The sequence below is a fragment of the Meriones unguiculatus genome, chromosome 12 (assembly GCF_030254825.1).
Source record: "Meriones unguiculatus strain TT.TT164.6M chromosome 12, Bangor_MerUng_6.1, whole genome shotgun sequence".
NCBI lineage: Eukaryota > Metazoa > Chordata > Mammalia > Rodentia > Muridae > Meriones > Meriones unguiculatus.
This window is the reverse complement of record NC_083360.1, coordinates 59,897,905-59,925,329: the sequence shown is the minus strand read 5'-3', so window position 1 is coordinate 59,925,329 and position 27,425 is coordinate 59,897,905. Positions and strand designations below refer to the sequence as shown.

General features: G+C 39.8%; 1 pseudogene; it reads left to right on the top strand.

The window, feature by feature from the left end:
• The first annotated feature begins 8,266 nt into the window (after positions 1-8,266).
• On the top strand, positions 8,267-8,573 carry LOC110566618 (enhancer of rudimentary homolog; annotated as a pseudogene).
• Positions 8,574-27,425: the final 18,852 nt, after the last annotated feature.

Below are 27,425 nucleotides of genomic sequence, written 5' to 3'. Positions count from 1 at the left end.
TATATCTGACAGAGGGCTGATATCCAGCATATACAAAGAACTAAAGAAGTTAAAAAGCAATAAATAAAGTAATCCAATTAAAAAAAATGGGGTATGGAGCTAAAAAGAGAATTCTCTGTAGAGGAATATAGAATGGCAGAGAAACACTTAAAGAAATGCTCACCATCCTTAGCCATCAGGGAGATGGAAATCAAAACGACCCTGAGATTTCACTTACACCCATCAGAATGGCTAAGATAAATAACTCTAGTGACAACACATGCTGGAGAGGTTGTGTCCTTTATTGCTGGTTGGAATGTAAACTGGTACAATCACTTTGGAAGTCAATCTGGTGCTTTCTCAGACAATTGGGAATACTGCTTCCAAGACCCAGTTATACCACTCCTAGGCATATACCCAAAAGTTGCTCAAGTACACAACAAGGACATTTGCTCAAACATGTTTATAGCAGCTTTATTTGTAATAACTAGAACCTGGAAACAACCCAGATGTCCATCAACGGAGGAATGGATACAGAAATCGTGGTATTTTTACACAATGGAATACTACTCAGAATCAAAACCAAGGAAATCATGAAATTTGCAGGCAAATGGTGGGATCTAGAAAAGATCATTCTGAGTGAGCTATCCCAGAAGAAGAAAGACACACATGGTATATACTCACTCATCTAGTCCTATAAGATATGATAAATATAATGTAATCTGTACACCTAAAGAAGATAAACAAGAAAGAGGACCCAGGGTAAGATGATCAATCCTCACTTAGAAAGACAAATGGGAGGTGCATTGGACATAGGAGAAAACAAGTAACAGGACAGGAGCCTACCACAGACGGCCCCTGAGAGACTCTACCTAGCAGTGTATCAAAGCAGATACTAAGAATCATAACCAAACCTTTGGCAGAGTGCAGGGAATCATATGATAGAAGGGGGAGGGTATGATGTGGAAAGGATAGAAGCTCCACAAGGTCCAAATATATCTGGGCACAGGGGTCTTTTCTGAGACTGACACTCAACCAAGGACCATGTATGGATATAACTTAGAACCTCTGCGCAGATGAAGCCCGTGGTAGCTCAGTAACCAACTGGTTTCCCTTAGTAAAGGGAACAGGGACTATTTCTGACATGAACTCAATGGCAGGTGCTTTGACCTCCCCATCCCCCAAGGGAGGAGCAATCCTGCTAGGCCACAGAGAAGGACTTTGTAGCCAGTTCTGAAGATACCTGATAAAACAGGGTCAGATGAAAGGGGAGGAGGTCCTCCCCAATCAGTGGACTTGGAAAGGGGCAGGGAGGAGATGAGGAAGGGAGGGAAGGTTTGGAAGGGAATGAGGGAGCAGATACAGCTGGGATACAGAGTTAATAAAATGTAACTAATCATAAAAAAAATAAATAATAAATAAAGAAAAGAGTTCCCTTGTTTATGGTGTCTTTTCACAGCAATAAAACCAGAACTAAGACAGATGTTGGTACCTGGAGCAGGGATATTGCTGTGATAGGCCTGGCCATGCTTTTGTTTGGAGGATTTCAGGACTTTGGATTAGGAAAGCAGTGGAATGCTTTAAGTGTGGTTTAGTAATAGGTTGTAATAAGACATACTAGTAGAAACATGGAAGATAATGGTGCTAAGGGTGTTTTGAATTTTTGGAGTCCAGGTCAAGATGTTTTAGATGAGAAAAATTTTAATACATTGCCTAGAGACTGTTCTTGTGATAATTTGGTGAAGAATGTGGCTTCTGTTTGAGCTGGTCTGAAGAATCTGCCTGAGGCTAAGGTGAAAAGATTTAGATTAATTGCTTTGGCAAGGAAAATCTCAAAATGCCTATCAAAGAATCCGTTCTGTGGTTCACTCTTATGAAGAGCATTCTGATGAAACAGCAAGCTTAAGAATGGTAAAATATAAAATGTATGGTTCAAGGACAAAATGGGGCACCAGGAATTAGAATGAAAATAAAAGTATTCAAAGATATTAAATTGAGTTAAGGGAGTGGTGACCTCAGAGCAAGACTACACTCAGATAAGCTTTCATCTTGTGAAAAGGAATAAAAGAATAGTTTAGACCCAGGCATGTTGGCATGAGCCTTTAATCCCAGCACTCTTGACAGAGCCATGCAGACTTCTGAATTCAAGGTCAGCCTGGTCTACAGAGCAAGTTCCAGGACTGCCAAGCTTAGGCAGTGAAGGAAACCATTAAAATCACAAAGCTGGTGAAAGTGTACTATAACAAGAGGGCTTGTTCTAGCTCCAGAAAGCAGTAGAACTTGGCAACTTCAGCCGTATGGTTCTGGCTTTCAAATCAAGAACAGAAAAGCAGGGGTATGGAATCTATACAATGAATAAAGAAAATGCTGAGGCAGGTGTGTTATAACTTTAGAAGTGTGGTCTAATAATGCTTATTATTAGATCTATAATTATTAAGGTAGTACTTTCTAACCCACTATCATAATCAATAAGGACACAGATACTTGTATTTTATATTTGCTTATTTCATCATGGGCTGGGAAGATATTACCTCTAAACTATCTTTATCTGTCAAACCCTCATCCTATGCCATCTGCTCTAATATCTTCTCTGTGGGCTACTTCCCATCCATAATTCCATAAATACTTACCTATATTTTTATCTGGGCTATTCCTTTCCATGCCATTCTCAGTATCCTTTCTCCCAGCCTATGTGGTTCTCCTTCCATCCCATGGTAACACTTCTTTATCCTTTGTCCTCTACTTCCTCCTCTTCTTCTCTCTCTTTTGTGATCCTCTTCTTTTCCCAAAAGCCCTCAAACATGGGCTGCACCAACCAATCTACCTTGCGGGGAGTATAGGCATTTTGTTGGTTAAACAGAGAGGCAAAGTTTAAAATGTCATTTAGGGTACATGAGTGTCTGCTTGTAGTTAGCAGGTCTCAAGGGGGTGGGGTGGGAGTGATTAACATTAGAATAGATAGCAACAGACCAACCCCAATACAGGTATGTGTCAGGGGTGTCCCTGCTTGGAGGCCTAGAATGGAATCTCTCTGAGACTAAGGAAAATTGCTGACGCCAAGCATGTTGCAGGAGTGTCTCTGCATGGAGTCTAGAGAGGCCACTGTGTGAAGGTGTGAAGGTGAAGCCTGGATTACCTTGGAGACCCCAAATAGATTAGAGATGCCAGAGCTCTGGGATAACTTCTGAGGAATGCTGCTGTCAAGGAGTGGAACCAACCCAAAAGAGAAAAGTGTATTGCAGTTAACAAAGCTGAAAAGAGTTGGAGATCTGAAGAGCATGTTGACATCAGACATAGAGATGAAGAATTTGGAGTTTAACCAGCTGATTTTTTAGTCTTGTTTTCATCCCGTATTTCCTCACTCTGTTCCCTTCCCTGTGTTTTGGAATAGTAATATATATCTTTTGTTATTGCATGATGGAAGTATATTTTTTTTAATTTTTATTTCATACGGGATTATAGTTAAGAGACTGTAAGAATCTCAGAAGGCACTTTGAACTTTGGACTTTCAAACACTTAAAACTGGGATAGACTATGGTGAAGTGATGTTGTACTAAATGCATATTGTATTACATTATGGCTATAAGATTATTGGGGCCAGTGAGTGGAATGTGGTAAATCCAATGGTCCTCACAGACTCATGTGTTTGAATGCTTGGTCCATAGAGAGTGGAACTACTGTGAGGTGTGGCCTTGTTGGAGTAGGTGTGGTAATGGTGGAGGAAGTTTGTCACTATGATTTCATTCTTTGAGGGTCTCCTATGCTTAAGCTGTGCCTAGTGTGGCTTAGTCTCCTTCTGGTGCCTGTGGATCAAGATGTAGAATTCCAAGTTCCTTCAGCAATATGTCTGCACAGATGCTACCCTGCTTCTCCCCATGATGATAATGGACGAAACTTGTAAGGCAGCCCCAGTTAAATGCTGTGCTTTATAAGAGTTGCTGTGGTCATGGTGTTTCTTCACAGCAATCAAATCCTAACTAAGACCCCTACGGAACACTGAATATGTTCTGCAGCGATTGCTAAACAGAATATGTGAAGGATAGCTGCATGGTGACAGTGAGTTCTGGGGCCTGAGTGATGTAGAGATCACTAAATCTCACACTGCACTGAGCATGTGGTTTCTGTGAGCATTCTGCCTCTGTTGAGTGGCTTACGTCACTCTTTACCTCTACACTCAAAGTTAGTTAATCATCACTTATCAGACAAAATGTCTAAAAAGGATTTCTTCCTTTTAAAAAGTAAGTGTTGAGCATTTCTTTAAGTATTTCTCTGCCATTCAATATTCCTCTATTGAAGAATTCTCTGTTTAGCTCTGTACCCCATTTTTTAAAAGTGGATTACTAGATTTGTTGCTGTTTAACTTCTTGAGTTCTTTATATATTCTGGATATTAGCCCTCTGTCAGATATAGGGTTGGTGAAGATCCTTTTCCAATCTGTAGGCAGTCATTTTGTTCTGACTACAGTGTCCTTTGATTTACAGAAACTTTGCAGTTTCATGAGGTTCCATCAACGTCCTTAGCCATCAGGAAAACGCAAATCAAAACAACCCTGAGTTTAATTTCTTGAGTTCTTTATATATTTTGGATATTAGCCCTTTGTCAGATGTAGGGTTGGTAAAGATCTTTTCCCAACCTATAGGCTGCCATTTCATTCTTTTGACAGTATCTTTGTCTTACAGAAGCTTTTCAGTTTCATGAGGTCCCATTTGTTAATTTTAGATGCTAGAACCTGAGCTGTTGGTGTTCTGTTCAGGAAGTTGTCTCCTGTGCCAATGAGTTCAAGTTCCGTTTCTCTTCTAGTAGAATTAGTATACCTGGTTATATGTTGAGGTCTTTGATTCACTTGGACTTCAGTTTTGTGCAGGGTGACAAATATGGATAGTTTTCCACTTTTCTACATGTAGATATCTAGTTAGACCTGCACCATTTGTTGAAGATGCTGTTTTTTTCTACTATATGGTTTTTGCTCCTTTGTCAAAAATCAAGTGTTCAAAGGTACATGGGTTTATTTCTGGGTCTTCAATTCAATTCCATCAATCAACTATTCTGTTTCTAAACCAATACCATGCAGTTTTTATTACTATTGCTCTGTAGTATAGCTTGAAGTCAGGGATGGTTCTTTTATTGTATAGGATTGTTTTAGCTATTCTGGGTTATTTGGTTTTCCATATAAAGTTTAGAATCCAATTAAAAATTGGGGTATAAAGCTAAACAGAATTCTCAACAGAAGAATTTTGAGTGGCTGAGAAGTACTTAAATGCTCATCATCCTTTGGTAATCAGAGAAATGCAAATCAAAATGACTCTGACATTCCATCTTACACCTGTCAGAATGGCTAAGATCAAAAGTTCAGGTGACAGTATATATGCTGGTGAGTATGAGGAGAAAGGGGAATACTCCTCCATTGCAGGTGGGAGTGAAAACTTGTACAAGAATTTTGGAAATCAAGTTGATGCTTAGAAAATTGGGAATAGTTCTACCTCAAGATCCAGCTACACCTCTCCTGGGCATATACCTGAAAGATGCTCCGCCATACAATAAGGGCATTTGCTCAACTGTGTTCATAGCAGTTTTATTCACAATAGCCAGAATTTGGAAACAACTTAGATGTCCTTCAACCAAAGAATGGACAAAGAAATTGTGGTACATATATACAATGGAATACTACTCAGCTATGAGAAACAAGAAATCATGAAATTTGCAGACAAGTTGATGGAAATAGAAAAGATCACACTGAGCAAAGTAACCCATACCCAGAAAAACACAAATGGTATGTACTCACTTATCAATGGATTTTAGCCATATAGTACAGGATACATATACTACAATTTACAGACCCCAAAAGATAAGTAACAAGGAGGACCCAAGGGAGGATGTTGAAATCTCACTCAGAAGGGGAAATAGAAAAGACAGTGGAAATGGCTGAAGAGAGGGAACAAGACAGGAGCCTAGCATAGCTGTCCTCTGAGAGGCTCCACTGCAGCAGATTGAAACAGATGCTGAGACCCACAGCCAAATATCGGGCAAAGTACAGGAAGTCTTTTGGAAAAGTGGGGAGAAAGGATAGAAGGACTTGGAGGTATTAGGAGCTCCGCAAGAAGACCAACAGACCCAACTAACCAGGTCCCAGGATGGCTTGCAGAGACTGAAGCACCAACCAAGGGCCATATACAGACTGGACTTAGATCCCCTACAGAGATGCAGCAAACTGGTGGGCTCTCTTTATCTGAGGAATAGGTAGGGGATGGAAGAAAAGATAGGGAGAGCAGGATGGGGAGGAGAGGAGGGAATGGCCTACGATTGGGATGTAAAGTGAATAACTAAATTAATTAATTTAAAACTGTAAGTAAATGAAATAGTAGAAGATAAAATCAAGGATAAAAGGTACTGTATTGGGGTTGTCTCTGACATGAACTCAGTGTCTGGCTCTTTGATCACCTCCCCCTGAGGGGGAATCAGCCTTATCAGGCCACAGAGGAAGACTGTGAAAGACAGTCCTGATGAGACCTGATAGGCTACGGTCAGATGGAAGGGGAAGAAGTCCTCCACTATCAGTGGACTTGGGGAAGGGGCATGGGAGGAGATGAGGGAGAGAGAGCGCATAGGATTGGGAAGAGATGAGGGAGGGGCTACAGCTGGGATACAAAGTGAATAAATTATAATAAATAAAAATATATTAAAAAAGAAAAAAAGATTAACAGTAAAGGAGTGGGCAAAAAAATTGGGTGTTGAGGGTATGGGGCTGAATATATTCAGTATATAATATATACTTGTATAAAGACATGAAAATAAATTTTAAAAAAGTTAAATAAAAGCTGACTTAGGTAATAAAAAAAAAGCCTGAGATTTCACCCATCAAAATGGCTAAGATGAATAACTCAAGTGACAACACATGCTGAAGAGGATGTGGAAAGAGGGGAACCCTTCTCCACTGCTGGTAGGAATGTAAACTTGTACAACCACTTTGGAAAACAGTCTGGTGCTTTCTCAGAATATTAGGAATAATACTTCCTCAAGATCCAGGTATACAACTCCGAGGCATATATTCAAAATATGTTCAAGTATACAACAAGGACATTTGCTCAACCACGTTTGTAGCAGCTTTATATGTAATAGCCAGAAGCTGGAAACAAACCAGATGCCCCTCAGTTGAGGAATGGATACAAAAATTGTGGCGCAACTACACAACGGAATATTACTCAGCAATAAAAAACAAGGAAATCATGAAATTTGTAGGCAAATGGTGGGAAATGGAAAGGATCATCTTGAGTGAGGTATCCCAGAGGCAGAAAGACACATAGGTTGCATATTCACTCATTAGTGGATACTAGGTATATAATATAGGATAAACATACTAAAGTCTGTACACCTAAAGAAACTAATTAAGAAGGACTCTGGCTAAGATGCTCAATCCCCATTCAGAAAGGCAAAGAGGATGGACATCAGAGAAAGGGAAAGACAGGGAACAGAGCAGGAGCCTACCACAGAGGGCCTGAAAACCTCTACCCTGCAGGGTATTAAAACAGATGCTGAGACTTATGGCCAACCTTTGGGCAGAGTGCAGGGAATCTTATGAAAGAAAGTGGAGATGGTAAGATCTGGAGAGGACAGGAGCTCCACAGGAGAGCAACAGAATCAAAAAATCTGGGCACAGGGCTCTTCTCTGAGACTGATACTCCAACCAAGGACCATGCATGGAGATAACCTAGAACCACTGCACAGATGTAGCCCGTGGCAGTTCAGTGTCCAAGTGGGTTCCATAGTAATGGGATCAGGGACTTTCTCTGACATGAACTGATTGGCCTGCTCTTTGATCACCTCCCCCTGAGGGGGAACAGCCTTACCAGGCCACAGAGGAAGACAATGCAGCCAGTTCTGATGAGACCTGATAGACTAGGATCAAAACAAAGGAGAGGAAGATCTCCCCCTCAGTGGACTTGGGAAGGGGCATGGGTGGAGAAGGGGGAGAATGGGTGAGATTGGGAGGGGAGAAGGGAGGGAGCTACAGGGCGGATACAAAGTGAATAAACTAATTAATAAAAATAAAAATAAAAAAATGCAAAAATGAAAAGTAAGTGTTCTGTTTTCTATGAAGAACATCAGTATTGATAATTAGTTATTATCCACCAGAATGTACCACACAATTGAATTTGACTCCAGAGTTTTACTCATACAAAAACTGTCTCTCTTTTAATTAGGAATTACTATTTGATGGATAAAAGTTTTTAAAAAAGCCCCATAAGAGGGCTTCAGTGTTAGCGGCTGCTGCAGCAAAGCGTTTGGCATGATGTCTCATATCATTTTGCTGGTGCAGTCTACCAAGAGGCCCAAGGTAGGAATTCCGGTGACTATGAGTCTGTGAATGAGTGCATGGAAGGTGTTTAAAAATGTATGAAGAGCATCTGAAGAGAATGAATCCCAACAGCCCCCACATCACAAATGTTATCAGTCAGTTGTTTGATTTTATTGACGATCTGGCAGATCTCAGCTGTCTTGTTTACTGAGCTGACACCTGGACTTACCAGACCAAAGACCAAATCAAAGAGAAGATCTACTTGCTCCTCCGTTGACAGGCCCAACAGGCTGTGAAGTAATTGAGTTGGAAGCATTAGGGGCTGGGTTGGGTATGGAACAGGTATGTCCAAGTGTGCTGTAGTGAACATTTTGTATGATAGTAATCCTGTTTCCATTTTGTTACACTAGAAACAAGATTGAATGTAAGACATGAAACATGAATGATCTTTTCATTCTGAAACCTCAATTGCTCCTTTGTTCCTTTTCGTTTTTCTTTTGAACTTAAAATTTTAATGATAACTCAAATAAAAAGTGTTTTTGCCATTTAAGGTTTGTTTCAGTCCTTGAAAGCATTAGTATCTGCTTTATAGCAGTGAGTGCACTAACCTTTAGGTGGGGGATGTAGGTGATGACAAGGTTAGTTATGTCCTCTGGGAAAGTCTTAGTGGAAAAAAAAAATGTACTGTAGTTGGAAAAAAAAAAGTCCCATAAGAATTAGTTCATAGAATCTTAGTTCAGTGCTTCTATTCACAACCAATTCTGCCTCTACCCACTATGTGATCTGGTTAAATGCTTTAGAAGCTTAGCTATTTCCCATCCATGATGAGTAGGAGTGTTGCAAATCCATATAGAGCTGCTTCTTCTGACCTACCTGCTCAGAAATAAACTAGAGGTTGTTCTTTTTGACAAAAAAGATATCAAGACAATAGTACAGGGAAAACAGAACATCCAAAGGGGAATCTGGCTCTTTATTATTTAGACAAAGCCAATCTGGGGAGAGGTGGTCAATAATATCAGAAGTGACTCTGGATCACAGGGTTAGAGAATGGCCTGGGATGGTGATTATCACTGTATTTCATCTTGTGTTTTATGCCGTTTCTCTTTCAGCTTCACTCCACTATTGCTCCCTATTCACCCACGCTAACAATGGAAACGCGCTGTCACTGAGAACAAATGCCATGTCTACGTAAAAGGATTTTGTTGTTGTTTCTCTTTGGTGATTAAATCTAGAGACTCATAAATTGTAGGCAAGCAAATAATGGCGTTGCTATGTGTCCAGGCAACACCCTCCCCACATCTCTCTTTCTTTCCTTTGTAAATTTTCAGGATCTCATAAAGATTGTCCAGTCTGGCCTTGAATTGTCTTTCTAGAGCAGGCAAACCTTTATCCTTGTGCTTCAGGATGAAAGCAGCTAAACTTTAGTCCTTCTCCACCAGATCCAATTAGTGTCTTTGTATCCATAGTTGAAATTATTTTCTATGCTTTTCACCTCTCTTCAGGAAATCATTACTTCACTCCCTGGTGAGGCTGTAACTGCGCATATTTAGACATGATCAGTCTTTCTAAGCATGCCATAGATCAGTCATGAGTTATTTTCTGATCTCTGGGTATAAGTACATTTTTTCTTTTTAAAAAAATTTTATTAATTACAATTTATTCACTTTGTATTCCAGTTGTAGCCCCTTGTCCTCCCCCCCAACACTACTCTCTCTTCCTCATCTCCTCCCATTCCCCTCTCCAAGTACACTGATATGGGAAGTCCTCCTCCCCTTCCCTCTGACCCTAGCCTATCAGGTCTCATCAGAACTGGTTGCATTGTCTTCCTTTGTGGCCTGGCAAGGCGGCACCCCTCTAAGGGGGATTAGATCAAAGAGCCAGCTACCGAGTTCATGTCAGAGACAAACCCTGCTCCCCTTACTAGAGAACCCACATGTAGGCTGATCTGCCATGCCATGGGCTACATCTGAACAGGGTTCTAGTTTATATTTGTGAATGGTCCTTGGTTGGAGTATCAGTCTTAGAAAAGACCCCTGTGCCCAGAGTGTTTTTTTTATTTTATTAATTACACTTTATTCATTTTTTATCCCCCCGTAAGCCCCTCCCTTCTCCCCTCCCGATTCCACCCTCCCTCCCCTTTCTGCATGCATGTCACTTCCCAAGTCCACTGATAGGGGAGGTTCTCCTCTCCTTTCTGATCTTAGTCTATCAATTCACATCAAAAGTGGCTGCATTGTCCTCTACTGTGGCCTGGTAAGGCTGCTCCCCCTTCAGGGGGAGGTGATCAAGGAGCAGGCCAATCAGATTATATCAGAGGCAGTCCCTCTTTCCATTACTATGTAACCCACTTGGACACTGAACTGCTACATCTGTGCAGGGGTTCTAGGTTATCTCCATGAATAGTCCTTGATTGGAGAAGAAAACAGGAAACAACATAGGAACCTTCTACAGAGGGCTTCTGAAAGCCAGAAGAAGAAAACAAGAAACAAACTAGGAACCTACCACAGAGGGCCTCTGAAAGCCTCTGCCCAGAGTTTTTGATTCTGTTGCTATCCTTGTGGAGCGCCTGTCCTCTCCAGGTCTTTCTATCTCCCCGTTCTTTCATAAGATTCCATGCACTCTGCCCAACGTTTGAGTCTCAGCATCTGCTTCCACACCATGCTGGGTAGAGACTTTCAGAGGACCTCTGTGGTGGATTCCTTTCCTGTTCTCTGTTTGCTCCCTCTTCCTATATCCATCTCATTCGTCTTTCTGAGTGAGGATTGATCATCTTACCTAGGGTTCTCCTTCTTGCTTAGCTTCTTTAGGATACAGATTTTACTATAATTATCCTATATTATATGTCTAATATCCAACTGTAAGTGAATATATACTATATGTGTCTTTCTGCTTCTGGTATACCTCGCTCAGAATGTTCTTTTCTAGTTCCCACCATTTGCCTGGAAATTTCATGATTTCCTCATTTTTAATTGCCATGTAATATTCCATTGTGTAAATATATCACAATTTCTGTATGCATTTCTTAACGAGGGATATCTGGGTTGTTTCCAGGTTCTGGCTATTACGAATAAAGCTGATATGAACATGGTTGAGCAAATGTCCTTGTTGTATACTTGAACATATTTTGAATTTATGCTTAGAAGTGGTATAGCTGGATCTTGAGGTAGCACTATTCCTAATTGAGAAAGTGTCAGGTTGATTTCCAAAGTGGTAGTACAAGTTTACATTCCCACCAACAATGGAGGAGGGTTCCCTACATCCTCTCCAGTTGTCCCTTGAGTTTTTGATCTTAGCCATTCTGATGGGTGTGAGGTGAAATCTCAGTCTCTGGTTTTGATTATTTCATATCGTCTACTCCTCTTTGGTATGCCGGTTTCTTTCTTTCCCTCCCCCCCAGGGCTTTTAGGTATGCTGTTAAGATACTTGTATGTGGTGTCTCTGACTTCTTTCTGGAGCCAGTTAGTGCTATGAAATTTCCTCCTAGCACTGCTTTCATCATGTCCCACAAATTTGGGTAAGTTATGCCTTCATTTTCATGGAATTTAGGACATCTCTAATTTCTTTTTTCATTTCTTCCCTGACCAAGCTGTCATTGAGTAGAGAGTTGTTTATTTCTATGTAAATGTCGCCTTTTTGTTATTTCTGTTGTTGAGGTCTAGTTTTAGGCCATGGTGGTCTGATAGGATGCAATGGATTATGTGGATCTTCTTGTATCTGTTGAGGCTTCCTTTGTATCTGACTCTATGATCATTTCTTGAGAAGGTTTCACGAGTTGCTGAAAAAAAGGTATACTCTTTTGAATTTGGGTGAAAAAGTTCTATAGAGATCTATTAGGTCCATTTGATTTAGGACCTCTGTGAGCGCCATTATTTCCCTATTTAGCTCTGTCTAGATGATCTGTCTCTTGGTGAAAGTGGAATGTTGAAGTCTCCCACTGTTAAGGTGTTGGGAGCAATGTGTGATTTGAGCTTCAATAATGTTGTATTTACAAATGCAGGTCCTCTTGTATTTGGGGCATAGATGATCACGATTATGATGTCCTCCTGGTGGATTTTACCTTTAATGGGAATGAAGTGTCCCTCTTATCTTTTTTGATTAATTTTGGTTGAAGTCTAGTTTTTTAGATATTAGGATAGCTACCCCAGTTTATTTTCTGTGTCCATTTGCTTGAAAAACATTACTCTGAGGTAGTGTTTATGTTTGTGGCAGAGGTGTGTTTCTTGAATGCAGCAGAATGTTTGATCCTGTTTCAGCAAGCATTATGTTAGTCTGTGTCTTTTTATTGGAGGATTGAGTCAGTTGATATTGATAGAAATAGTGACCAGTGAATAATATTTCCTTTTATGGAGTTGGTGATATTACTGTGTTATTATGTTTCTACACTTGTTTCCTTTGAATTTCTTGTTTTGAAGTTATACACATCCTGTCTTTTTTTGAGTGTAGTCAATTTTGTTAGATTGGAGTTTTCCTTCTTGTATCTTCTGTAGGTCTGGTTGCTGCATAGATATTGTTTAAGTTTAGTTTTGTCATGTAATATTTTGTTTTCTCCATCTATGTTGATTAAGAGCTTTGCTGAGTTTAGTAGTCTGGGTTGGCATCTGTGGTCTCTTATGAGTCTGCATGACATCTGCCCAGGCCTTTCTGGCTTTCACAGTTTCTGTTGAGAAGTTTGGTGTGATTCTGGTAGGTCTATTGTCATATGTTACTTAACCCTTTTCTCTTGCTGTTTTTAATTGTTTTTTTCTTTGTTGTATAGATTTAATTTTTTGACTATTATGTGATGTGAGGAGTTTCTTTTCTGGTCTATTCTATTTAGTGTTCTGTAGGCCTCTTGTATGTATATGGACATCTCTTTTTTTAAGTTGGGAAAATTTTCTTCTATGATTTTCTTGAAAATATTTTCTGCACCTTGGAGGCTGGAATCTTTTTTTTTTCATTTATTCCTATTATTCTTAGATTTCGTGTTTCCATGGTGTCCTTGATTTCTTTTACATTTGTGTTTGGAACTTTTCTGATTTTACTTTTTCTTTGAGAGATATATCAACGTCTGCAATTGTATCTTCATTGCCTGAGACTCTCTCTTCCATCTCTTGTATTCTGTTGGTAATGCTTACCTTTGTGGTTCCTGTTATTTTCTCTAAGTTCTCCAGCTACAGGGTTTTCTCTGTTTGTGTTTTTGGTACTGACTCTAATTCTGTTTTCATGTTGTGCACCATTTTCTTCATCTGTTTTAATGTGGATTCCTGTCTTTCCATGATGGCCTCTACTTTTTTATTTGTTTTCTCTTCATGTACCTCTATTTGTGTGGCTATATTTGCCTGTATTTCTTTGAGCAGTGTGTTCATTTCCTCTTTAAGTTTCTCTATTTATTTGGCTAGTTCTTTAAGCTTTTCTTTTCTTTTTTTCTTACCAAATCCTGAATTTGTATTTATTTTTTTCTTTATTAATTACATTTTATTCCCTGTGCATCCCAGCTGTGGTTCCCCCGCCCTCCCGTCACAATCCCTCCCTTCCTCCACCCTCTGCATGCATGCCCCTCCTCAAGTCCACTGATAGGGGAGGTCTTCTTTTCTTTTCTGAGAATAGTAAATTAGGTCTCATCAGGACTGGCGCATTGTCTTCCTCTGTGGCCTGGTAATGCTCCTTGCCCCTCAAGGGGAGGTAATTAAAGAGCAGGCCAATCAGTTCATGTCAAGAGACAGTACCTGTTCCTATTACAATGGAACCCACTTGGATACTGAACTGCCATGGGCTACATCTGTGCAGGGGTCTAAGGTTATCTTCATACATAGTCTTTGGTTGGAGTATCAGTCTCAGGAAAGACCACTGTGCTCATATTTTTGTTTCTGTTGCTCTCCTTGTGGGGTTCCTGTCCTCTCCAGATCTTATTGTTTCCTACTTCTTTCATAAGATTTCCTGCACTCTACCCAAAGATTGGTCATAAGTCTCAGCATCTGCTTTGATAGTCTTCAGGGCAGGGTCTTTCAGAGGTCCTCTGTGGCAGGCTCCTGACTTGTTCCCTCTTTTCTCCTTCTTCTGATATCTATCGTCTTTGCCTTTCTGGATAGGAATTGAACATTTTAGCATGAGTCCTCCCTATATATTAGTTTCTTTAGGTGTATGGATTTTAGTAGGTTTATCCTATATTATATGTCTATCTGAGTGAGTATATACTGTGTGCATCTTTCTGCTTCTGGGATAGCTCACTCAGGATGATCTTTTCCAGATCCCACCATTTACCTGCAACTTTCATGATTTCCTTGTTTTTGATTGTTGAGTAATATTGCACTGTGTAGGTATATCACAATTTGTGCATCAACTCCTCCACTGAAGAGCATCTGGGCTATTTCCAGCTTCTGGCTATTACAAATAAGGCTGCTACAAACATGGTTGAGCAAATGTCCTTATTGTGTACTTGAGACTCTTTTGGGTACATGCCTAGGAATCATATAGCTGGATCTTGAGGGAGCGCTATTCCTAGTTGTCTGAGAATGCACCAGATTGCTTTCCAGAGTGGTTGTACAATTTTACATTCCCACCAGCAGTGGAGGAGGGTTCCCCTTTCTCCACAACTTCTCCAGCATGTGTTGTCTCTTGAGTTTTTGATCTTAGCCATTGTGGTGGGTGTAAGGTGAAATCTTAGGGTCGTTTTGATTTGCATGTCCCTCATGGCTAATGAGGTTGAACATTTCTTTAAGTGTTTCTCTGCCATTCGATATTCCTCTAATGAGAATTCTTTGTTTAGCTCTGTACTCCATTTTTTAATTGGATTACTTGATTTTTTTTTTTTTTTTTTTTTTTTTTTTTTTTGCTGTTTAACTTCTTTAGTTCTTTATATATACTGGATATTAGTCCTCTGTCAGATATAGGGTGGGTGAAGATCTTTTCCCAATCTGTAGGCTGTCATTTTATTCTGATAACAGTGTCCTTTGCTTTATAGAAGCTTTTCAGTTTCATGAGGTCCCATGTATTGATTGTTGCTATTAAAGCTTGTGCTGTTGGTGTTCTGTTCAGGAAGTTGTCTCCTGTGCCAATGAATTCAAGAGTATTCCCCACTTTTTCTTCTACACAGTTTAGTGTGTCTGGTTTTATGTTGAGGACTTTGATCCACTTGGACTTTAGTTTTGTGCAGGGTGATAAGTTTGGATCTATTTGCATTTTTCTACATGTAGACATCCAGTTAGACCAGCACTGCTTGTTGAAGTTGTTGTCTTTTTTCCATTGAATGGTTTGGGCATCTTTGTCAAAAATCAGGTGTCCATAAGAGTATGGATTTATGTCAGGGTCTTCTATTCAATTCCATTAATCCACCAGTCTGTTTCTATGCCAGTATCATGCAGTTTTTAGTATTTTTGCTCTATAGTACAGCTTGAGATCAGGGATGGAGATAGCTCCTGAAGATCTTTTACTGTAGATAATTGTTTTAGCAACAATTGTTTTCTTGTTGTTCCACATGAAGGTGAGATTTTTCTTTCAAGTTCTGTAGAGAATTCTGTTGGTAATTTGATGGGAATTGCATTGAATCTGTAGATTGCTTTTGGTAAGATGCCCATTTTTACAATATTAATCCTGCCAAGCCATGAGCATGGGAGATCTTTCCGTCTTCTGATATCTTCTTCGATTTTTTTCTTCAGAGACTGGAAATTTTTTTCATACAAGTCTTTGACTTGCTTGGTTAGGTTCACACCAGGGTACTTTATGTCCTTTTTGGCTATTGTGAAGGGTGTTGTTTCCCTAATTTCTTTTTCGGCCCTTTTGTCTTTTGTATACAGGGGGGCTACTGATTTTTTTTTTTAGTTAATTTTGTATCCAGCCACTTTGCTGAAGGTGTTAATCAGCTGTAGGAGTTCCCTGGTAGAATTTTTGGGGACACTCAGGTATACTATCATATCATCTGCAAATATTGATACTTTGACTTCTTTCTTTCCAATTTGTATCCCCTTGATTTCCTTCAATTGTCTTATTGCTCTAGCAAGGACTTCAGGAAGAATGTTGAAGAGATATGGAGAGAGTGGGCAGCCTTGCCTTGTCCCTGATTTCAGTTTCTCTCCATTTAAGTTTCTCTCCATTGAGTTTGATATTGGCTATAGGCTTGCTGTATATTGCCTTTACTATGTTCAGGTATGTGCCATGCATCCCTGATTTCTCCAAGACTTTAAACATGAATGGATATTGAATTTTGTCAAATGCCTTTTCAGCATCTAAGAAGAAGATCATGAGGTTTTGCTCCTTCAGTTTGTTTATGTGGTGGATCATGATGAATTTCTGTATACTGAACCATACCTGAATGCCTGGGATGAAGCCTACTTGGTTGTAGTGGATGATATCTTTGATGTGTTCTTGGATTCGGTTAGCAAGTATTTTGTTGAATATTTTTGTATCAATGTTCATGATGGTGATTGGCCTGAAATTCTCTCTTTTTTTGGAGGGGTCTTTGTGAGGTTTAGATACCAAGGTGACTGTGGTTTCAAAGAATAAGTTTGGTAGTGTTTTTTCGGGTTTCTACTTTGTGGACTAGTTTGAAGAGTATTGGTGTTAGCTCTTCTTTGAAGGTCTGGTAGAGTTCTGTGCTGAAACCATCTGGCCCTGAGCTTTTTTTGCATGGTAGACTTTTGATGACAGCTTCTATTACCTTAGGGGATATAAGACTATTTAATTGGTTTACCTGGTCTTGATTCAGCTTTGGCATGTAGAGTCGGTCAAGAAATTTATCTATTTCATTTAATTTTTCAAAGCTTGTGGAATATAGACTTTGGAAGTAAGACCTAATTATTGTTTGGATTTCTTCAGTGTCTGTGGTTATGTCCCCCTTTTTGTTTCTGATTTTGTTGATTTGGATAGTTTCTCTCTGCCTTTTGGTTAGTTTGGCTAAAGGTTTGTTTATCTTATTGATTTTCTCAAAGAACCAGCTCTTGGTTTTATTGATTCGTTTAATTTTTTATTTGTTTCTACTTGGTTGATTTCCGCCCTGATTTTGATTATTTCCAGCAGCTGTCTACTTCTCTTTGGTTTGTCTGCTTTATTTTTTTTTTCCCTAGGGCTTTTAAGTGAGCCATTAAGTTGCTTGCATGAGATGTTTCAAATTTCTTCTTGAAGGCTCTTAATGCTATGAACTTTCCTCTTAGCACTGTTTTCATTGTGTCCTATAAGTTTGGGTATGTTGTTTCTTCATTTTCATTGAATTCTAGGAAGTCTTTAATTTCTTTCTTTATTTCTTTTCTGACCCAATTGTTATTTAGTAGCAAGTTGTTCAGTTTCCATGTGTGTGTAGGCCTTTTGCTGTTTTTGTCATTGAGGTCCAGATTTATTCCATGGTGATCAGATATGATATAAGGGATTATTTCAATCTTCTTGTATCTGTTGAGTCTTGCTTTGTGAGCAACTATATGGTCTATTTTGGAGAAGGTTCCATGAGGTCCTGAGAAGAAGGTAAATTCTTTTGTGTTTGGATGAAAGGTTCTGTAGATGTCCGTGAGGCCCATTTGATTCATGACCTCTGTCAGAGTTATTGTTTCTTTGTTTAATTTCTGTTTTGTTGACCATTCCTTTGTTGAGAGTGGGGTGTTGAAGTCTCCATTTCTTTAATTGGAAGAATTAAAGAAAACAGAAATGGAGGAAATCAAGGAGAGGGAGAACCTAGGAAAGAAAACAGGAACTACAGAGGTAAGCATAACCAACAGACTACAAGAGATGGAAGAAAGAATCTCAAGTGCGGAAGACACAATGGAAGAAATTGATGTATCCATCAAAGAAAATAATAAATCTAAAAAATTCCTGACAAAAACCATCCAAGAAATTCAAGACAACATAAAAAGACAAAACCTAAGAATAATAGGAATAGAGGAATAATAGGAATAATAGGAATGGACTCCAACATCATGAGTCCATTGATGTTGAGAGAGATTAATGACCAGTGGCTATTAGATCCTTTGATATTGATGTTGGCTATGGTAGTTTGTTTGTGTGTTTGGCAACTTTTGGTTTTGCTGTAGTGAGGTTATTTATTTCCTGTGTTTTCTTGAAAGTAGTTAGTTTTCTTGGGTTGTATTTTCCCTTCTAATATCTTCTGTAATGCTGGATTTGTGTGTAGGTATTGTTGAAATTTGTTTTTGTCATTGATTATCTTGTTTTCTCCATCTATGAGGATTGAGAGTTTTGCTGGGTACAGTAGCCTAGGCTGACATCTGTGTTCTCTTAGGGTCTGCATGATATCTGTCCAGGCCCTTCTGGCTTTCATAGTTTCTGTTGAGAAGTCAGGTGTGATTCTGATAGGTTTGCCCTTATATGTTACTTGGTCTTTTCCCTTGCACCTTTTAGTATTTTTTCTTTGTTTTGTATACTTACTGTTTTGATTATTATGTGAAGGGAGGATTTTCTTTTCTGGTCTAATTTATTAGGTGTTCTATAGGCCTCTTGTATTCTTATAAGCCTCCCTTTTAAGTTGGGGAAATTTTCTTCAATGATTTTGTTGAAAATATTTTCTGGGCCTTGGAGGAGGGAATCTTCTTTTTCCTCTATTCCTATTATTCTTAGGTTTTGTCTTTTTATGTTGTCTTGAATTTCTTGGATGGTTTTTGTCAGGAATTTTTTAGATTTATTATTTTCTTTGATGGATACATCAATTTCTTCCATTGTGTCTTCCGCACCTGAGATTCTTTCTTCCATCTCTTGTAGTCTGTTGGTTATGCTTACCTCTGTAGTTCCTGTTTTCTTTCCTAGGTTCTCCCTCTCCTTGATTTCCTCCATTTCTGTTTTCTTTAATTCTTCCAATTCTGTCTTCAGATCTTGAACTGTTTTGTTGATTTCTTTCACCTGTCTGACTGTATTTTCCTGCTTTTCCTTCAATTCCTTTAGCTGTTTGTTTGACCATTGCTCTGTTTCTTTTATTTCTTTCAGTGATTTAATCATTTCCTCTCTGAAAGCCGCAAACTGACTGTATCTTCCTGTATTTCTTTACAGATGATCATAATCTGTTTTATTATATCTTCCCCTAAGTCTTTATGCATTTTATTTGCTTCTTCCATTAAAGTCTTCATAAGCATAGCTGTAAGATCATCTTCTTGAATTTCACTCATGTTTGGGTGTCCAGAGCTACTTGCCCCTGGATAACTGGTTTCTGGGGATGCCATATTGCTTTGCCTTTTGTTGGTTGTGCTTTTTTGCTAGCTTCTTCCCATCTCTCTGTCTCAGGTGTTGTCTGTTACTTTCTTGTGCCTGCTGGGTCTTGGGGTGGGGAGAATCCATTTGGCGGGGTTCTGAAGTTCTCCTCTGCTTTTTGGGTATGGTCAACTGAATAGTGGTGCTTCTCAGGAATTGTCACAGTTCACTTCAGGTGTATGGACCATTATGGTAACTGTGTTCAGGAAGGCTCTCCTCTCATCAGGAGAGGTCCTGGTGAGGGCTGCCCTGCTGCTGGGTTTCTTGCTGTGAATTTAGTGAACAACAGCTGTTGCTTTAAGGTGTAATTGTTGAGTGCAGCCTTCTTGAAGAACCAGGGATTCCCACAGTTTTGTCATTTTATCTAGGGATAACTGCTTGTTCCTTGGAGCAGAATCTGAGGGCTGCTGTAATGGGTCTCTGGCTTTTGTAGGTCTGAGGATGCAGCTGTGTGCCCCAGTGCCCTAGTGGTACTCAATAATGGTGGGTGAGCACAGCACTCATGCCTTCAGTAGAAGTCTAGAGCCTGGGGTCTGCCTGAATTCAGAAAGTCTTTTGGTGCTGGGTGTCCTGAGCATTGGACCTGATGATCCCCCCACTGCGAGGTTTCCTTCTGACAGAGACACCCAGTCTTTGCTTTGGGGACAGGTGTTCTGTCTGTGATGGTGAGTAGAATCCACAGGCACAGACTTACTTGGCTCTGCCTTTCTGCCTTTCAAGGTATTGGGTGCCTAGGCATCTGCCGAAACTGGGTAATTTTTTTGGAGACCTTTTTGGGGTGGTGGTATCATCTGAGTGCTCTGAGATCAGAGCAGCTGTTCCCCTCCCTGTGTGTTTGCACCTGACAGAGAAACTCAGTCTCTGGTGCCCTACAGTCCACAGTTCTATCTGGGGCAGTGAGTCAGGCACACAAGCAGTACTCTGTGGCAGTGCCTGGGTCCCTGGCTCTGGCTCTGGGCTGGTTCCTGGGTGCCCATGGATCCCCGAATCTTTTCCAGGGCATGTCTGGGTGATCTAAGGTCAGTTCTAATTGTTTCCTGCACGGTGGAGTTATCTCTCAACTGGAAATCGCAGTCTCTGATGTTGTGGTGCCTACAGTTCAGTCTGGGACAGTGACCAGATAACGCTGGCGTGTGGCTCTGGGCTGGTAACCAAGCATCTGGTGGAACCAGGATCTCTTCCTTGATTTAGATGGGTGAGTTAAAGCTGATTGAATCCCCCACCATGGGGTATCCTCTCACCTGGGAAACACAATCACTTGTGTTTTAGGGCCGTGAGTTCTGACTGCTGGTCACTGTGCCAATCCTGCTGTGCTGCTGGTCAGAATGAGAGTGGTCCTGGCGCTGCCAGCTTGCAAAGATCGAGCTTTTTGTTTGTTTCCTCTTTATGTGCCTTTAATAACTTGATAAGCATAGGTTTAAAATCATTTACCCGTGTTTCTGATGAATTAAAATATCCATTGATTTTGGGGGTTGCTAGTGAAGCCATGATATCCTGATTTTTGTTGGATGTGTTCTTATGCCAACCTCTAGCCATCTGATTATCTGTAACCTTCACTGTTTGTTCCAGGAGACTGTACTTTTAGACTGGGTTCATCTGTCTCTGTTGTCTGGAGTATTCTTCAGGAAGATGAGGAAGAACCACCAGTTAGAGAATGGATGTTTATGTTTCAGTTGTAGCTAAGGGATGAAGGTTGCAGCTATATGTGCTTAAGCACAGGAGTGTTAGTGGAAGTATGACTTGAGGGGCTGGGTGCTAGAGCATGTGGATTCCTGGAAGGGTGGAGCTTAAGTGCAGGAAGGGGTGCTGGTGCTGGTGCTGGTGCACATGTGCTGTTTCCCTCAGTGGGGTGTGGTTAGGAGGAATCTGATGTCTGGCTGCTAGCACAGAGGGACCCTGGATCTGCAGCTCCGCATGTACTCACTTGATGGAGCCCTCACTCACAGGCCTAATTGGAAAGCACAGGCTTTCTGCCTGTTCTCCATTCTCAGATTTGGGCTGTCAGGGGCAAATGAGAGTATAGGAGATCTGTCAGCTCAGTGTTGTCCACTGTTTGGCCGCAGGGCAGGGAGACCTGTGTTTGGGGCAGCTGTCTCTGCTGTCTCAGTCACTGAGCATGGAGAATCCTGCTTGGGCTAGCTGCTGCCCCGCTGCAGCAGCAGACCTGGGAGGCCCCTACTGCTGCTGTCTGTGCTGTCTCGGTCTCTGAGCACAGAGGGCCATGCTTGGGGCAACCACTGATGCCTCTGCCAAGCAGGGAGGCCTGTGCTTTGGGCAAGTGGAAATGCAGGGGGGTGGAATATTTGCCACTCTCGGTCCCCAGGAAGCCCCCCAGGATGGGTGGCCTGGATCCAAACTGTCCCAGCTCACCCAGTAAGCCTCAATGTTGATATTTTTGCTTCAGCTGCCCCTCCACTCACCAATTTCAGAGTTTCAGATCCTCAGATATGGTTCGTGCTAGTCAATGTCATCTTGGACTCCCCCTTTTAGTTACCTTTTTATATTATCAGTATACTCTAAAAGGAACTAGTTTCCTCTAAGAGATGTTGCCATGTATGTTCTGTGTCAGAAACATGGAACATGGTTTAATCTCTCCAGAATGTTAGACCTTATTGAATTATTACAAATTCACAAGGTGCCATGTTTCCATTGGAAGCAATCTACCAAGTAGTACCACTTTCTTTGACAGCTCTAGTTGAGAAGATTCTTTTGTTGCGATTTTAATTACTATTATTAACATTTAATCACACAGCAAACTGTATCTAGAGTTATCTATATCAATGTTTAGATGAAGGTGACAGAATGGCAAAATGGTCCCAAATTAATAAAAAGGTGTGAAACAGAGCCCAAAGGTTTCAAAGAGGCCTGAGAGGAATAAACTAATAAGAATGCAAAAAGAATCTCTATAAGAATAAGGTAACACATGCAGGACAGGCACTTCCTACAATTGATGTTCTAGTCAACTGCACAGTTGGTCACAGCTGAACTGAACAAATGAAACATATTACAGACTGGAGAAGAGAAAAGTAAAACCAGGCCAAGGAATAAAAGCAGGCATATGTGTGGACGATAGGTCCATACAGAAAAATAGACATGTGAATGGACATCAACTTAATTAGGCTGTATCAACCCTAAAGCCCAAGCTGAACAGAAATCCCTGGAAAAATTAGAACTCTTCAGCTGGGTATTCCTTGGTACACCACTGAGTGGTCACATGACAGTCAATGGGGTGGCATCACTGTCTATCCCAATATTAGTTGACCTCCCCTTTGGGGGGACAGGTCAGAAAATTATATCTTTTTCTCAGTTTTATGTGTCCAATAAATTCTTAGTTATGATTTTCTGGATAAAATTTTAACATAGTTAAACATCAGGTTTCATAGGCCTGATTTACTATGAAAAATTTGTAGAGTAACAACTTTTGTAAATGTATCAGTCATATATACATTTCTAAATGTATTGGTGCCTGACAGGCAGTGAAAGAAATGCAGTATTAACAGGTCCATCTATGTGTAGAGCTCCCATATGTCCTCTGAATGGTGTCAAATGCAGTCATTCAGTTGATGACACAATCTGAAAAACATATATTTTATTTGCAGTATAGACTATAGAGCATACAGTTTGGGCAGGATAAAGCCTCATCTCTGTAGTTCTTAAAAGTCTTTCTGCTCCTGAATTTCTATACATGATGTCAATGCCATTTTACAAGAAGCCAATGTAATTCATTTGATTAAAGTATTTGATTTAACAATGAAAAATTTTTTATTTTACTTTCTATTCATAAAGAAGAAAATAAAAACATATTTTGAGTAAATTTCATAAATTTAGGTAATAAAAGCTAAACATTCCCAGTGTTTTAAGTTAAGTTACATATCTACATAGTCTGTAACATTTGGAAGGAGAGAAATAATGACTTTTATAATGGAAAATACAAAAAGTAAAGGATAAAGTACAAGAAGAAAAATTATATATTCATATTAACCACATTCACCCTTCACCCTCCAAATACAGAATAAAGTTTCTACTGACCTTTGAAAGTGATTTGCCATATTAAAGAGAGCCTTACTCATTCATAGTCACTTTCTGGAGAGGTCATCTCTCTTACGTGATGGCGTATCAAATGAAGGTGTGTGTTAAGAACATCTGTAGCTAAGGGTATTTATTTTCTTCTTCCTTTGCTTCTATAGAGGTCTGTAGACACTGTTTGCTATTCTAGTTAAAAATTAACTCACTCCTTTTTTTAAATTAAATTTGTTTACATTAATTACATTTTATTCGATTTGTATCCCAGCAGTAACACCCTTCCTAATTCCCTCCCATTCCCACCCTCCCCCCTCATTGCCTCCCATGCCCCTCTACAAGTCCACTGAGAGGGGAGGTCCTCCTCCCCTTCCATCTGACCCTAGCTTATCAGGTCTCCTCAGGACTGGCTGCAATGTCCTCTGTGGCCTGGCAAGGATGCTCCTCCCTCAGGGGTGGGGTCAAAGAGCCAGCCCCTGAGTTCATGTCAGAGACAGTCCTTGTTGCCCTTACTATGGAACCTACTTGGATACTGAGCTGCCATGGGCTACATCTGAGCAAGAGTTCTAGATAATATCCATGACTGGACCTTGGTCCTTGGTTGGAGTATCAGTCTCAGAAAAGACCCCTGTGCCCAGATTTTTTGGTTCTCTTGCTCTCCTTTTAGAGCTCCTGCTCTCCAAGTCTTACTAACTCCCCCTTCTTTCCTAAGATTCCCTGCACACTGCCCAAAGTTTGGTTATGAGTCTCAACATCTGCTTTGATACACTGCTGGGTAGAGATTTTCAGAGACTCTCTGTTTGTTGTTTTCTCCTTCTTCCAATGTTCATCGCACTTGTCTTTCTAAGTGAGGCTTGATCATTTTACCCAGGATCCTCCTTCTTGTTTAGCTTCTTTACGTGTACAGATTTTGGTATGTTTATCCTATATTATATGTCTAGTATGCACTTATAAGTGAGTATTTACCGTGTGTGTCTCTCTGCTTCTGGGATACCTCACTCAGGAAGATCTTTTCTAGATCCCACCTGCAAATTTCATGATTTCCTTGATTTTAATTACTGAGTAGTATTCCATTGTGTAAATGTACCACAATTTTTGTACTCATTCCTCTGTTGATGGACATCTGGGTTGTTTCCAGGTTCTGGCTATTATGAATAAAGCTGCTATGAACATGGTTGAACAAATGCCCTTGTTGTGTACTTGGGCATATTTTGGATATATGCCTAGCAGTGGTATAGCTGGATCTTGAAGAAGCACTATTCCTAATTGTCTAAAAAAGCACCAGATTGATTTCCAAAGTCATTGTATAAGTTTACATTCCCAACAGCAATAGAGGAAGGTTCGTCTTTCTCCACATCCTCTCCATCATGTGTTGTCACTTGAGTTTTTTACCTTAGCCATTCTGATGAGTATAAGGTGAAATCTCAGGGTTATTTTGATTTGCATCTTCCTGATGGCTAAGGACACTGAGTATTTCTCTGCCATTCTATATTCCTCTACAAAGAATTCTCAGTTTAATTCTGTACCACATTTTTAATTGGATTACTTGCTTTGTTGCTTTTTAACTTCTTTAGCTCTTTATATATTCTGAATATCAGCCCTCTGTCAGATAGATGGTGAGTGAAGATCTTTTCCCAGTCTCTAGGCTGTCATTTTGTTCTGATGACAGTGTCTTTTGTTTTACAGAAGCTTTTCAGTTTCATGAGGTCCCATTTATTGATGTTGATCTTAGAGCCTGTGCTGTTGGCGTTCTGTTCAGGAAGTTGTCTTCTATGCCAATGAGCTCTAGGCTCTTTCCCACTTTTCAGTTTAACAAATTTAGGGTGTCTGGTTTTATGTTAAGTTCTTTGAACACTTGGACTTTAGTTTTTTGCAAGGTGATAAATCCAAGAGAGTGGCGACCAACGCTTGCCATATCTGAGAGGCATTGAATCTGAAACTCACTCCTTTTTTTAACATAAAGGAATTTGTGCTTGTATGATTGTTTCTTTTGGTGTGTGTGTGTGTGTGTGTTTGCTTTGATTTTGAATGGGTCTCATGAGCTCATTGATTTGAATAGTTGGTTCTAACTGGTTTGGGAAGGATTCCTAAACAGTCTTCCATTGATATTGTATTCCACTGAGATTTGTCTTTGAGGTTTTAAAAGCCCACTTTGTTCTCTCTTTCTCTCTTTGCTTCTTGCTTATAGATCAAATGTAAGCTTTCAAATACCATTCGAGGACCATGTCTGTCTGCAGGAATCCATGCTGCCTTCTTGCTATGGTGGTCATGGACTCACTCTCTGAAACTGTAAACAAGCCTTGGATAAAATGCTTTTTTTCATAATTTGCCTTAGTCACTTTTTGTTGTCACAGTAACAGCTGGTAACAAATGTGGTTACATAGTTAAGCAAGGTGAGAGACAGGTTAACCCTTTATGCATATAAGCCCATTCATCAAATAACATCCCTCAGCAGACAGTGATGTGCCCATTGTACCAAGCAAACTTTCCTAGTATGCCCCTATCAATTTCTGATACAATCGGTCTTAGAACCATTTTTAAGTCTGTATCAATCAGGCACAGCTTCCCATTTTTTAAGTCTCTCCTGATCAGACACAACTTCCCCATTGTTCTAAGTCTCTTTTGATAAGACATAGCTTTTCCATTTTTTTTCCTCTGTTGATCAATCACAGCTTCCTTAGAACAGTTATGCAAGCAGGACCCATTGTCTCCACAAGTGTCACAGGCTTACTCAGTGTGTCTGGGGATATGATTACATGTCCCAAAATACCAATATTAATAGTTACATCTGGAAGATTGATAGAGACAGAGAGAGGAAAGGAGGATTTTATCCTTATTGAGATAAACAGAATCAGCCTGAGGGCTTTCAGTCTGTTATATCCCAGCCCTGCCCATGACCAACAAAGTGAAACTATATTGCTATAAATATAAACAGCATAGCAAAAAAAAAGGAGAGCTTGTAACACACAATCCAGGTAATAAGCAGAGATGCCACCAAAATTCACCACAGATCTTTCCAAGGGCCTTGCTACCACAGAGTTCCATCAGTGAAACAGATGCTGCATGGCCACCACAAACATTCAAGTCCTCTCTGCCTTCCTTGTTTATCTTTGTGGAATGGCATTTTTTTAAACAACTCATTGTTCTCAGGTAAGCCACAGAAGCAGAGCGTTGAACGACAATCCTAATGATAAGTTTGTTTTACATAAAATCATTATAATCATTGAACATATTATGTAAAACTTATAATGAGTTGCAATTGTTAACATTATCAGCCCTCTCAGAAGGTAACATTCATTCTCTCGATAGCTTTCAGTCCCTTTAGATAGAACTCAGTGCAGAATAAAGAGCTGACTAATACTTGCCAGTGTTTACGAAAATTGGGTTTATTTCTTAAAAAAAAAAATTGAGGCTTAAACTTTTCTATTTACAATTTTATTGCACTCTAAAAATGATATGTAAACCTGTGGGGGAAATGTCATACTGGATAAAAAGAGAATAAATAAAGACTAAAACATCCCCAGGCTAGGAAGATTAGAGTCATTATGAATCCAATATTTCTTTTCTAATTGGCAGAGGTGGAGAACACAGCAATACAAACAATCAGTTCATCAATGACAATAAAACATCAAATTATCACAAAGAGATTTCAGACCCAGCTCAGAAAGTTACATGCCATTTTCTCTGGGGTTTCCATCATATATCAACACTGCAGATCAAGGAAAAACATCTTATTTGTTCCAACAAAAATGGAAATGTTTTCTAAATAGAAGGAAGAAACAGTAAGTCTTCTAACATAAAAGAAAAAGGATAGTGTTTATGTAGAAATAGCTATAAAATGAAGGTTGGAAAAAGAAAACCAGCATGCTACTTTCAAAATTTAAAGTTATTTTTTTCATTTTTTGGTAAGCATTTAATTCTTCTCTGCCTTATTTGACACATAACAGTCATCCAGGAAAGCATATGTTCCTGATAT